Genomic DNA, 14,628 nt, shown 5'->3' with positions numbered 1-14,628 from the left:
ATGCAAATATGACAGTCTGGGCCACAGGCCTGAGTACAGATGATATTATCAGAGAATAAGGCTGGGTTGGAATGACTGTATACAGAAGAATACACAGGACAATACATACAGATATTATTCTGGTGTTGATTTATAATAGACTTATTTATTTACGACAATTAGTTTCAAAGAAAGAAAAATGGTAGAGAACAGATGAGATAAAATATAACCATAGGCAAGTGGAAAACTATGAAATGATAAAGAGTAAGACCAATATGAATAGGAATATTAATATATATCTAGATTTCAGAGGTCCTACCATCTCTTTCCAGTACTAGACTACATGAAGCTATACACAACACTTCGTCATTTCCCCAAAAATGCTTTGAGGCAAAGAGAAATAGTTACCCTTGCTATACACTTTTTACTGACACTCAACTACTACTTCATCAGCAGCATATCGGTTTGCTAGAGCTACCATACAAAATACCACTAACTGTGTGGTTTAAACACAGAAAAGTTACTTTTCATAAGTCTGGAGTCTAAAAGTCCAAGATCAAGGGGACAGTGGGTTTGTTTTTTTCTGAGGCCTTTCTCCTTGGCTTGCAGAAGGCTGCCTTCTTATGGTGTCCTCACAGGATCTTTCCTCTGGACACACATGCCTTTGGTGTCTTTCTCTTGTGTGCAGAATTCTTTCTTTTAAAGACACCAATCAGATTAGGGCCCACCCTGTCTACCTTCTTTTAACTTAACTTACCTTCTTTAACTTAAGTTTAAAGTTTAACTTTAAACTTAAGTTTATTTATTTTGAGAGACAGAAAGAGAGAGAGAGCAGCATGAGTGGGGGAAGGGCAGAGAGAGAGGGAGAAAGAGAATCCCAAGTAGGCTCCACACTGTCAACACATGGAACCTAACGAGCCTCCATCTCATGAACCATGTGATAATGACCTGAGCAGAAATCACAGAGTCTGGATGCTTAATCAACTGAGCCACCCAGGCACCCCTGCATCACCTCTTTAAATGCCAGCTCTCCAAATTCAGTCATATTCCCAGGCACTGGGGATTAGCGCTGCAACATATGCAAAGGGAAGCAGCAGGCAATTCAGCCCCTAACAATGGGGTAAATGTAAGAATTCATGAGTTAAAGCTTAATGTTTTAAGATCATAAAATAAAAATAACCAGAAAGCTATTCTGATTTGATCTCCATACAACCCATGTTTATTTAAGAGAACACTTCAAATCATTTAAGAGCTCACTGCTCCAAATAATTAACACCTGGACAACTATCTTTCTGCAAAACATGTCTGGAAGGGGAAAAATGTTATCACTCCTATTAAAATCTCATTAGTACAAAATACAATGGTTATTATTAACCTTTTTTGCAGCCACTATAAGCCCTTTAAAATTCTGATGAAAGAAAATGGATGCTCCCTGAGGAGGGAGCGTGGGGCAAGCTGAGGGCAAAATACAGGCTGGCACCACCCCACCTTCCAGGTGGAATAAGTGTGATAGTCCTCAGACACTCCTGGCTACCCAAGAACAAAGGAAAGGGCTTTAAGTGCTTGCCACAGTAACGTGGGAAACTAAGGCAAATGAAAAATTACATTCCCTTACTGCCTAGAACCCACTGACAAGTCCTTGAAACCAGCAGTGACCTCCCTCTAGGAGCCCAGCTATCTCAATGATGAAACTTTGCTGGGGGCAAAAGAAGTTTAGCTTAACATTATCCCAACCGTGAGGATCCTGTAAGTCTATTTCCTCTATCTCAACTGCTCCACAATATATGCTGGCAATCATGCTCCAAACTTACGGCCTCCAGATAAACATCTGAAGGGTCTCATGACTGAGGTTTTACTAAACGGTAATAAATGGCATTTCCGTAGCAACAGCTAGCCCCTCAAGGTCCTGGAAACCTTGCTTCCAAAATTTCTTAGAGACTTACTCTATCCCTGACCCCCTCCCAACCTGAGAGTATATAATGAGTTACCTGTCATGACCCCAGTGCAGAAGCTCTTCCTGCCCACAGGTCCTGTTCCCATGCTTTAATAAAATCATCTTTTTGCACTAGAGAGGTCTTCAAGAATTCTTTCTTGGTCGTTGGCTCCGAACCCCCCACCATCACCCCCAAACTTCATCACTCCCTGAGGAAAGGACACATAGCCACAAAGTCTGGCATGATTATTGTTTCAGGAGATTCACAAACCACCTCCCTAAAGCTCATCAGGATCCATGGACTCAGGTTAAAGAGCACTGACCTAAAGGGCCATTTATATCTAAATTAAAAACTAAATCTATACCAAAATGGACCAAAACACTTGAAATTGAGATTATCTTGAAAATACAGGATATACAGTAACCATGTTTATATTTAGCTACTTGCCAAAGGATTGGAAGTAACTAATGATCAACCAAATAATATTAGAATAAATTTTAAGCCTATTAGCCAACACTAAAGGTGGGGAGAGGAGTGAAGAGAGAAGAAACATTACTTCAGAAAGTCTAAACTAAGAAAACCTACTGCAATTCAGCACAAAATCTTAGAATAAAAAAGAGACAAATAACAAGAGGTAGAGATCACTAACAAGTTTCTTGTTTACTGACAGAAGATCCATTATTTTCTACACACCAAAGTCATAGTCAACAAAGATAACATTATGTTGTGAAATTTCAAAACCTGGCTTGTCGTCTTCTCTCTGTATGCCTGACTGCCCTCAAAAAACAGCTTTGGATATGTTCAGACAATTGGGCAAAAGAGGAACTTCTGTTGAATTCACTATTCCACCTAGGGACGTACCTCTGTGGACAATTTTACTAAGGTGTAAACTCCCAAGGATAGGAACACTTGTCTGCCTGATTTACCACTGCACCTCTGGAGCCTCATTCAAAAATCATTTGTTGAATTCGAATGGATGCTATATTCTAGAGACAGCCTGAATGTGGAAGACAGGCTGAGAATGTAACATCCATCTCTACTGTACAAGCAGCTCAAATGGATCACTATAGTTTTGTGTTGGATCCAACACAATATGAAGTGGCAATATGGAGCCCCAGAAAACAAAAGTGCTATTCATTAAAGAGATTTCTTGTACCATTATTTCTAAAGAGATACCCCAAAAATAACTTGCTGGAGCTCCAGCTGGCAAACTGCTGAAAACCTTGAATTTTTATTTCCTGGTCTAGTACTTCAATTTCCCTTCTATGTCCATTTATATGATCCAAAGTCCAAGTTCATCTGTAAAGTGAACACACAAAATCCCCCACAGAAAAGTGAAAAACAGGTTTATTCCACTGTAGATGTATCTGAAGAATAAATTCAACTTCTTGGCTCTGAGCAGTAAGAGAGAAGTCAGCTCAACTCAAAAGCCCTGTGCTTGAACAAGAGCTGAAAAGAGTAAGAAGAAAGGCAGTACAATGTATGAGGGGAAAGAAATTAATTATCTGGTCACTTTCTGATTTACTGAAGAAAAGCTCCTCTATTAAACTCACCAGATATTCTTATGAGCTTCACTGACCTGGCAAAATCACTAGGTCTTCAACTACTTTCTAGTGCACCAGCTTCAGATGCTTGCTTTAAACGAAATACCAATGAAGAAACTGGGTTTTTTCCCTAAATAAATCCTTTCCAGAAACAAAAATATTATCATATTATAAATATTAGTAGGGGACTATTTGAAAAGTCCTTAAGGACACCAAGTGAGCCCCAGACTCCTTGATAACTCTCAAATGTAAAATATAACAGCTGTGAAATGGGAAAACTGAACAAAATCAGATTACCTTCCAAGCCGCCCTTCTACAGTTATAAGAAAGAAAATTGCACAATTTAAAAACCAAGGTCTTCAGTAAGTAATACCAAAGCTAACTGTACTAAGCAGACATATTTTAGACTTTATTGCTCCTGATTCCAAATCAAGCCCAGAAACAGTTTTAGAAAATTAAGTGCCTAAGCTCATTAAAAAGAAAAAAAATTACACAAGTAGGTAAAACTTTAAAACAGCAATTTATAGTATTATACAAGTAGGGAAGTACACACTCATTAGAATGCATATTCACCCCTCATACTTATCTCTAGCTGGGAAAAAAATACTGGTAAGCACTCTAAGACAACTTCCTACCTAGATGAAACACATGGGTCTAAAGTTGCTCTCTGCAGTAGTCAGCTACCCAATAGAGTATACAGCACATCTCAACACCAAATCATGTACAGTACTGCTACAAAATCAAAATAAAATACACTTAAAGCCATTAAATGCCTTAAATTAGAATTTTATTTCGGGGGCACCTGGGTGGCTCAGTCTTGGTTTCAATTTAGGTCATGAGATCAAGCCACAGGTTGGGATCTAGGGCACTGACAGTGCAAAGTCTGCTTGGGATTCTCTCTCCCCCCCCCACCCCGCCTCTCTCTCTCTCTCTTTCTGTCCCTCCCCTGCACGCTCTCTCTTTCAAAATAAATAAATAAACTTTTTTAAAAATGCTCAATCTCTGAAAAAATTATTTAAAAATTTTTTAAATTTTCTGATAGGTTTTGATTCAAAATAAATGGAAGGAATGACAGAAACAGATGTTACAATTTTCTAACTTTTACTGAATTAATGGATCTGGGCAAACCTGAAACACAGCACATGTTCCTGAGAGAGGAAAAGGCGGCATTAAAAAAAAAAAAAAAATTCTAATCTGGTCAGTCCTTTAAAGCCAGCTACCAATTTATAGAAAACACAGGAGACAAAAATATATTACACACCTGAGGAATACAAACAGTAAAATCTAGCAGGGAAACTACACTATAGAACAAAATAAGGCTGGTTTCTTCAAGCAAATTCCAAGTTAGAAAGACAGACATACTGGGGATGGGTGGGGTGTGTAGGCAGGGAGGCTATCCCATTAAAAGAAACTTAACAAGGAGCGCCTCTTGCTGGCTCAGTCACAACAGCATGTGACTTCTGACGTCAGGGTCTTGAGTTCAAGCACCATGTTGGGCGTTGAGCCTACTTAAAAAACAAACAAAAAACCCTTAAGAAACCAGCCAAATATAATGGATGCTGAGTCAAATAGACATACTATAAAAATTAATATATATGTGTGTATATATGTATTTTTAAGTCCTTATCTGTTAGATATACATCTTAAAATCTTTTTAGAGTAAGTGATATGATAGTTGAGATTTCCTTCATAACAATACGGGACAGAAGAAATGGTTTGGAGTATAGATCAAATAAGATTGGCCATGAGATGATAAACTGTTAAAGCTGGATATGGCTAAGTGCAGGTTCGTAACTCTATTTCTACATTTTTGTACATAACAGAATTTTCTCATAATTACTGGTTTTTAAAAAGGGGAAATAATTGGAAGCATTTGGAAAACAATGGATGAATAAGCCTGGAAATGTTCATTATACACACACAGGGTGAAGCTGCATACAGTCTGATTTGGAGGAAAATGTGGTGGAGTTCAGTGGTTCCTGGGTAAAACAGCTCCACAGGACTCTTTGTAAGTCCCTCTCCACTAAGCCCCAGGCTATCTGATGTGTCACTCTTTCCGGGTTCAGACACCGGGCACCAACCAATATAAATTCTTCTTGCCCTACTCCACACTAGTTACTAAAAATTGAACAGGAAATAAATTAGAGAACAAAAAAATATATAAAAAAGAGAGACAAAAACAGAATCAAATAAAAAAGAACTAAAAGACAACAGTGATCAAGATCAATCAATCCATTTCTTAATTAAACAGATATGGCTTTCAATTCCCTCATTCTGTGACCTAAATGAGCAGTCTAATTATTAATAACTGAACCTGCCTTATGGATAAGTGCACTTAACTTTCATAACTTTAAAGATAAATATAAACATTTCAATAAATGCATAAGAAATTTTGCTATTTAAAGATACCTCATTGTAAATTCTTTTATAACAATACTCACCCCCCCACATTCACCCATGGGGAAGGGAGAAATGATAGTATTAGTATTAAAATATTAATAATATTAACAACATAGCCATTGATATTTATTAAGCACATATAAACATTAATTTCATCTTCAGGACAACTGTATGAGATATATACAATTATTATTTATTCACATTTCACAAATGTGGAAACTGACCAATTAAAGTGTAATGAATATTTTTAAATAATTGGTTATACAAGCAGTTCATCTTAGAATATTAAATGATGGGTCTTTTTTTTTTTTAAGTATTTATTTTGAGAGAGAGCGTGAGCAGGGGAGAGGCAGAGAGAGATGGAGAGAGGGAGAATCCCAAGCAGGTTCCATGTGATTAATGCACAGAGCACGACTCAGGGCTCCAACTCAGGAAACCATGAGAACATGACCTGAGCCAAAATCAAGAGTCAGACACTTAACTGACTGAGCCACCCAGGTGCCCCGACAGGTCATTTTTTAAAATGTGCTTTATAACATTTTTAAACAAAGCTGTGTGTGTATACACACATATTGATATAAAAATAAATAGTCAGAAGAGTCAAAGGATTTGCTCAGAAGTCACCAAATCAGCTGTACAGGGCTTCCTAATTACAAGTACAGTATAATAATGATTCTATTTCCTAAACCCTCAAATCCCAGTGGTTCTCCATTCTTTAAAAGGAAAATTAAGTCACAAACCAAAGTCAGTTCAAGTTCATTTTAAAAGAAATGTTTCTTTTGCCCAGGAAATGGTCAAAAACTCAAAGATTAACTGAACATACACAGATCCAGGCTGAACAAAAAGCCAAAAGGAAAGCATTAGATACCATCTACTCCTTAAGGGCAGGGACCCTGTATGGTATTTTGTAGATTCCCCCTATGAGATCAAGCACAGAATACTTTACACATAAGAAGAGTTCCATGATGGGAATGCAAGCTGGTGCAGCCACTCTGGAAAACAGGATGGAGATTCCTCAAAAAACTAAAAATAGAACTACCCTCCGACCCAGCATTTGCACTACTAGGTATTTATCCAAGGGATACAGGTGTACTGTTTCAAAGGGACACATGCACCCCCATGTTTATAGCAGCACTATCTGCAATAGCCAAAGTATGGAAAGAGCCCAAATGTCCATCGATGGATGAATGGATAAAGATGATATGGTATATATATACAATGGAGTATTACTCGGCAATCAAAAAGAATGAAATCTTGCCATTTGCAACTGCGTGGATGGAACTGGAGGGTATTATGCTGAGTGAAATTAGAGAAAGACAAAAATCATATGACTTCACTCATATGAGGGCTTTAAGAGACAAAACAGATGAACATAAGGGAAGGGAAACAAAAATAATATAAAAACAGGGAGGGGGACAAAACAGAAGAGACTCATAAATATGGAGAACAAACAGAAGGTTACTGGAGGAGGTGTGGGGGGGGGGATGGGCTAAATGGATAAGGAGCACTAAGGAATCTACTCCTGAAATCATTGTTGCACTATATGCTAATTAATTTGGATGTAAATTTAAAAAACAATAAAATTTTAAAAATTAATTAAAAAAAAAAAAAGGAGCTCCACGAAAAGTAAACGCCGGGAACTATTCTGCAATAGCATCCCAGTCTCTCAAACCTTCATCAATCTGGCCTCCAAATAAAGGGGGAAATAATACTTAATAAACTCCTTTGACTCAAAATACCTACTCTTCATTGTCATGCAATCTACTAATGGGCCCACCCGACTTGCTGGGTGGGAAAACCAGTTTGACAAGGCAATCACTGCCCTGCTCCAGAGACAACTTCATAAACTCAGTACCCAAATCCCCCCCAATACCTCCCACAAGGAAAAACTGTTCTACCCCATGACTTCCTTATAAAGTCTCAATATCCTCTGTCATCGAAGGTTGATAACACAATGGTTCTCAATCTTTCTTGAACTGCGGACACTTCAGAATCTGAGGAAAAGTCTAAGTCCTCTGCCCAAGAAAAAAGGCCAGGGCATGCACACAAAGTATTCTGCACAGAATTCAGGGGAAATCTCAAGGCTTCTGATTAACAGCTCCTGTCTTAGTTCTTCCTTGTATCTTTCCTTTTACCGTCACAGGGACTGTTTAACCTTTCTTCCCTACCTGTTACCATCTTTATCATTTACTCACTGTACTACTACTGTAGTACATTGTACAACTACAGAAACTGCTTACCCAGCTGGGCCCCTCCTGCCCGGGTCTCATCCACTGCCCCACCCTCACCCAGCAGTATTAAGGAATAGCTACTATATGCCTCCCATGGGACACTTACCTTGGTCTATCTTGTCTTCCTCTCCCCTACTATACCGTAAACTGAAAGGTATGAGTAATCATACTCCTTTCTGTAGCTCTCACAGAGCATGTAGCACAGGGCCTTCCTTGCACCTGGCAAGTGTTCATTAGAGTGAATCAATGTCAAACCTAAGGATTTAATGGAAATCTTTCTTTTAAAAGATCAGCAACCATCTTTTAAATGGAACATGGGAGTGCCTGACTAATCCATACTTGGGCAGACCAGGAAGTTGATACAACTAAACAACTCCACCCACCACTTCCTGACCTAGTGCACTGCTAGCTCAGTGATGGGAGGTGGAAGAAGTGGAGATGCTCTCCAGGTCATGGTCACTTTTAATCTTCATTACTTTTCTGCAAAGCAAAACACAGTTTGGCTTGAGTAGCCACTTTTTTCCAGCACCCTACTTACCTAAAAATTTCTATGCAATGCCAGATTTTAAAGAAAATCCTACTCACCAGCCATGTGCAAACAAATACTTCCACAGAAGTTTTCCAACTTAATCCTGTCAGTTTAAGTAGAGTAAAAACAACTTTCACGTTGCTAATAACCTCCACGACAGAATCTAGATAAGCAGACATTCAGCTATGAGTTAGGCAACATCCTTCTCATTTTCAAAGCCCCAAACCACATCCTTTAAATACTAAAATATACAGACATGAAGTCCCAACAAGAAATACTGTAAAGTCTCCCCATGGTTCTTTACTATATTAAACACAGCTGTCCAGGGTCATGTTTACATAGATTTTTTTTTAATGCCAAACCAACACCAGTGCTAAAATATTTCTGATAAACAGACTCCTACACACCCAAACTAGAAAGGAAAAGGGCACCAAGAAGTTTAAAAATACTTTCATCTTTAAGGGCAATAAAAACACAAACTGGGTCCTATTATCATGTTTTGGTCATTTTGGTGTAACAGTTATATATATTTATTTCAAAGCCACAATGCTTTATTAATTACTTTAATAGAAAATCTTAACTTCCCTGGTTCTTTCTAAATCAATTACAAAGTATGCACAGAGTTCACACCCAGAACCCTTAGGTACTTCAATTATTAATAAACCAAACCACAAAGGAGAACCTGATACCAAGATCAGATTTCACTGCTGGGTTAATAGGTGGCAAAACTGTACATACCAAACAGCAAAGCCAAACACACTAAGAGTTAAGAAATGATACAAAACTACATCACCCCCAAATTTCTACCAATAAGCCTATTCCTCTCATACTGCCAATCTTCTAGAAACAGACTATTAGTACAAATAAAGTAACCAATCATAATTCACAAACTGCTGGAATTTGTGACTTGTGGGTCTCTTGTCAGCCTCTAAGCAGGATCCTACTCCCTAGGAAAGGTGGTCTTATAAACTAATAAACTGTAGCCACTGCAAAAATAAAACAAGTATCTTCCCTAAACATACCAGCACCTGAGCTGTAAGAAATGTTTTGTATCTACAAAGCACTTTTGCAAACATCTGCCCTCTTTCTGTTCCTCAGATCATTTGCATCTTGGTTGTGTACAAAGGTATCAGCTGCTCCTTCTTTCTTTCCTCCCCAGTCTCCATATGCCTATTCCCCCATGCTCATGTCACCACAAACCTATATATAACCTTAATGTTTTTGTATTGAAGTCTGCAACCATTGTGCTGAAAGGAGATAAAAGCTCAAAAACTGAAACCTGCTCAAGATCAAGTAGGGATGTAGCCATAACTTCAAAGATCAACATTTTCTGATACACTACAAGCTCAAAACACTACATTTTAAGTTATAAAAGATTAAGGGGCACCTGGGTGGCTCAGTTGGTTAAGGATCTGACTACTGGTTTGGGCTCAGGTCATGATCTCATGGCCTGCCTTAGGCTCCACACTGGGCATGGAGCCTGCTTGAAGTTCTCTCTCTTTCTCTCCCTCAGCCCTTCTCTCTCTCTCTCTCTCTCTCTCTCTCTCTTAAAATAAGATTCAAACAAAGAGGTACACCAAGTTCTCCTTATGAAAACACTTTACAATATATGTTACTTCAGGAACTGACACTTAGTCCCATCATGTATTAAACATTTCCAACTTTTAGAAAGCATAGTAAAAGACAATCTGAGAAAGAGCTTTGTATCCAAGAAGCCTTCTACAGTGATTAGCAAAGAACCAAACATTACCCAGAAGCAAACCAGAAGCTAACCTGCATTACCTGGGATCTTACAGACAGGTGACAGTGCTAGACCTAATTTCATGCAGAGGCAGATCCTTTACATCAGTCATTCAGTGTTTCATATAACAACACCCTCAAGGAGAATAACATTTACTATAATTCTTATTTCTACTCTGAGTGGGATGTATAGGTGAGAAAAATATTAAATACCCAAGGATAATCAAATAGGAAGTTCTTCAGTTCCTGAATTCATGTGGAAAATAATTATTGAACACCTACAGACATGCTCCAAGGTGCCTGAAACCCTGATTTAATGAAGGAAAAATGAAAGCCAAACAATGAACAAAGGTTTCAGCAGCAGCTCAAATGTAAAAAAGTAGAGAAGATGAGTTATCACAGTGTCTTTAAAATGTGACAAACATGGGGCGCCTGGGGGGCTCAGTTGATTGAACATCTGACTTTAGTCCAAGTCATGATCCCACAGCTTGTGAGTTCCAGCCCCGCATCAGGCTCTGTGCTGACAGCTCAGAGCCTGGAGCCTGCTTCGGATTCTGTGTCTCCCTCTCTCTCTGCCCCTCCCCCGTTCATGCTCTGTCTCTCTCTGTCTCAAAAATAAATAAACGTTAAAAAAAAAAAAGTTTAAAAAAAAGGGTCTTAATGAATTTCTTCCTTTGGATGATTCACATGTTACTCAAATTTACAAAATAATACTCCAGACCAGAAATTATTTAGTGCGGGAGAAGATGAGAGCAGCACAGGAAAAACTATTAATATATTTATAATATAAGTGCATACCACAGAGATTTGATTAAAACTACACAGATGGTAGAGATTTTTGGACCCACTCTCATCTAAATCTGCAACACTAGCATTACACTCAAATTGCAACTACTGGGACACCTGGCTGGCTCATTCCTTAGAATATGAGACTCTTGTTCTCAGGATGTGAGGTCAAGCTTCATGTTGGGTATAGAGTCTTAATTAAAAAAATTAAAAAACAATAAATTGCAACTATCCTGTGGGGGGGCATAAAGAGACCAGGCCTTTCCTACCTTTGGGAATTTTCTTCCATTTCACAAGTATAAAATAATTTCCAGCCTCTAATTTGAACATTCAAGCAATCATTACTCCTATTCAAATCTCACAGTTTGTGAGCGAAGGTACCAACTAGATCTTTTCTTCACTCAGTGTATTTACTAAGCATCTACTATTTACCAGGCACTCTTCCAAAGATTAGTGATACAGCAGTGAGCTAAATATAAAAGTATTTGTCTTCATCAGATATACATTCTAGCTGGGAAGCAGACTAATAAAGCATATGGTACATGAAAGGTCTTTATGGAAAGAAAAGGAAGTATGGAGCATATATATCATATATAAAAAATATATCTAAAGCATAAGATTTTGGAAAGCTATTTTACAGTCAACCATATCATGAAACAATTTTTTTTAGTAAATAAAACTCATTAGAAAGAATATGAGTGCCCTTTTCTATGACAAATCTAGAAATGGAATACGAACATCAGGATAATTGAAAAACAATGTCACATAAAGCAAAGTCTTTTAGGAAATGAATCTGATCCTGCTTTGTGCACAAACCATTCCTGAAATACCCTAGATTTGAAGCAAATTTTAGAAGATTTATGGAAACACATACAAAAAGCCTTAAAAGTGAGTTTAAGACAATATAAGGGAAAGGCAATATAAAAATCAGGAGATTATTATTTACGTCACTCACTGTTAGCATCAGTGTATAGTATTTCCTAAGTTTTTATCACTAAAACTAAATTTGATATAAAGAGAGAAGTGATGTCATGGCTATCCGAGGCAACTCAGCTGTAAGTTGCTTGCACAATTACAGGAAACACACAAATCAAAACTACAGATAAATGCCTTCTACAGGTTCTCATTTGGGAAGATGGCAAGGGGAAAAGAGAAACATCAGAAGAGGAACAAAAAACAGGCAAATCCAACAGGAAAAACACGATCTTTGAACTTAACATGAAAACAAAGGCCAGCCATGAGGTAAAGAAAAGCAGTACTGAAATTAACATTTTTCCTAGCAAGAACCTAGAAAAATAGGCAATGGGAAGCCTCAAGAGGGAAATTTTATCAGAAAAAACAAATTATTGTGAAATTTTCTTTTTGGTCTTAAACAAGTACTTTAATTCCCAAATACCCCTTAAAAAAAAAGTTGCACAAGGAATTAGCTGAAGATCAGAAGAGTATGAATACCTAGGAAGTTAAAATCCATTTGGTTATATCAGCTGAAAAAAGTAACTAAAGTTGATTAGGCTTTAAGGAGGAGCTTAAAAAATTTTTAAGCCATGTTTGTTACGCCTTTAGGAAAGTGTAGGTAGGGGTGCTGAATCTTCTTGTATTGAGCAAGTTCTTTGATTCTTAAGGGGGTATAATCAGTTGTGGGTCAAAAACTGTACATCAAGATTCATCACAGCTTGGATGAATTCTTTCTTAGGTTATTCTTCTTTCTTCTATTAAAAAAAGTTTCAATTCTATCCCACTATCACATTTCTATCCATATCCCACAAATCCGGAAACAAAGTTCATTGACTCTCCAAAATAATATTGAGTAGAAAGTTAAAATTTTAAGCGCTGCCTGGCTGGCTTAGTCAGAAGAGCATGCAACTTTTGATCTCGGGGTTGTGAGTTCGAGCCCCACACTGGGTATAGAGATTACTAGAAAATCATAATCATAACAATAATAATAAATTTTAACCAAGTTAAAATTTTAGAAAGAGAATGATTCAAAAGTATCAAGAAACATCAGACTTGGTTAAAAATCCTTTAAGATCATCCAACTTCCTGGGCGTCTGGGTGGCTCAGTGGGTTAATTGTCTGGTTCTTGGTTTTAGCTCAGGTCATGATCTCATGATCCATGGGTTCCAGCCCCGCACAGGGCTCTGTGCTGTACAATCAGGCTCTGTGCTGACAGCTTGGGATTCTCTCCTTCTCTCTCTGCCCTTCCGCCTCTCACTCTCTCTCAAAATAAACTTAAAAAAAATTTTTAATTAAAAAAAAATATTACCCAATCCTGTTATTTCATGCTCAAAACAAAACAAAAACAAACAAAGTGTAATGTTTATTTGGTTTCTTGAACAGAACTTCCTTACTGTGGGAAATACAAAGTCTGAGAATCAAAGAATCATGAGATGACCACCTACCCATGTGTTCATACATTGATGGAGGACCAGAAAACACACTTTTATCATTCAATTCTTAAGCTGACAGGGTTCCAAAGGCTAGCTTATACTAAAAATTCACGTAAATTTATTAAGTCATAATGGAGATCAAAATTCCAATTTCAGAAACTGGAATACCTAAGTTCTCCATTCATATTGTCTCCTCTCCTGGTATCAACATTATTAAACCAGAAGGTTTGGGTTACACATGAAAAAAAGCAAAGAAAGAAGAATAACCTAAGAAAGAATTCAACCAAGCTATGATGAATCTTACAGTTTTTGACCCACAACTGATTATAATCCCCTTAAGAACCAAAGAACTTGCTCAATACAAGAAGATTCAGCACCCCTACCTACACTTTCCTAAAGGCATAACAAACATGGCTTAAAAATTTTTTAAGCTCCTCCTTAAAGCCTAATCAACTTTAGTTACTTTCTTCAGCTGATATAACCAAATGGATTTTAACTTCCTAGGTATTCATACTCTTCTGATCTTCAGCTAATTCCCTTAACTGTTCTAATCTCTCTAGCTGCTCACTTACTAAACCACAAAGTTCCTTCTGAGGATGTCTCACTGCATCTATTACTACCCAGCTCTTCTTAATTTTCTGAGTCTCCATATCTCAAAGCTGAATAGTATACTCCCTTCAAAGAGAAGAACCTGGGGCGCCTGGGTGGCTCAGTCTGTTAAGCATCCAACTCTTGATTTTGGCTTGGGTTATGATCCCACAGCATGGGATCAGGGTGGGATGAACCCCAAGTTGGGCTCCGCCCTGGGCATGGAGCATGCTTGGGATTCTCTCCTCCCCCTCTCTTCTGCCCCTCTCCCTCACCCATGCATGCACTCTCTCTTTCTCTCTCCCTCTCTTGTGGGGCTCAATCCCATGACCTATAATCAACACCTAAGCTGAAACCCAAAGAGTCAGATGTGCAAATGACTGAGCCACCCAGGAGCCCCCAAAATAAACTGCTTTTCAAAGACATTTTCTCAAACCTCCCTCAGCCCCTTCCTGGGCCTCCAAGCAATGATTCTCTAGTTTTCATGGCAGATTCTTATCCCCACCCCCT

General features: G+C 38.1%; 1 protein-coding gene across 6 annotated transcripts in view; it reads right to left on the bottom strand.

Annotated features, from left to right (window-relative positions):
- The window catches only part of FBXO34 (F-box protein 34), an 87,647-nt gene that overhangs the window by 14,990 nt on the left and 58,029 nt on the right, over positions 1-14,628 (bottom strand). Inside the window, exon 1 of one of the 6 annotated variants that reach the window (XM_015082565.3) lies at positions 8,195-10,932. The exons of the other annotated variants lie outside the window; for them this stretch is intronic. The gene's annotated coding sequence lies outside the window, so the exon portion shown is untranslated. Of the gene's footprint in view, positions 1-8,194; positions 10,933-14,628 lie in introns of those variants that run through there. 6 annotated transcript variants of the gene reach the window in all.

Source organism: Acinonyx jubatus, chromosome B3, assembly GCF_027475565.1.
Source record: "Acinonyx jubatus isolate Ajub_Pintada_27869175 chromosome B3, VMU_Ajub_asm_v1.0, whole genome shotgun sequence".
In the NCBI taxonomy this organism is placed as follows: Eukaryota; Metazoa; Chordata; class Mammalia; order Carnivora; family Felidae; genus Acinonyx; species Acinonyx jubatus.
Note: the sequence above shows the minus strand (reverse complement) of the source record. Positions and strands in the feature narration are given on the sequence as shown.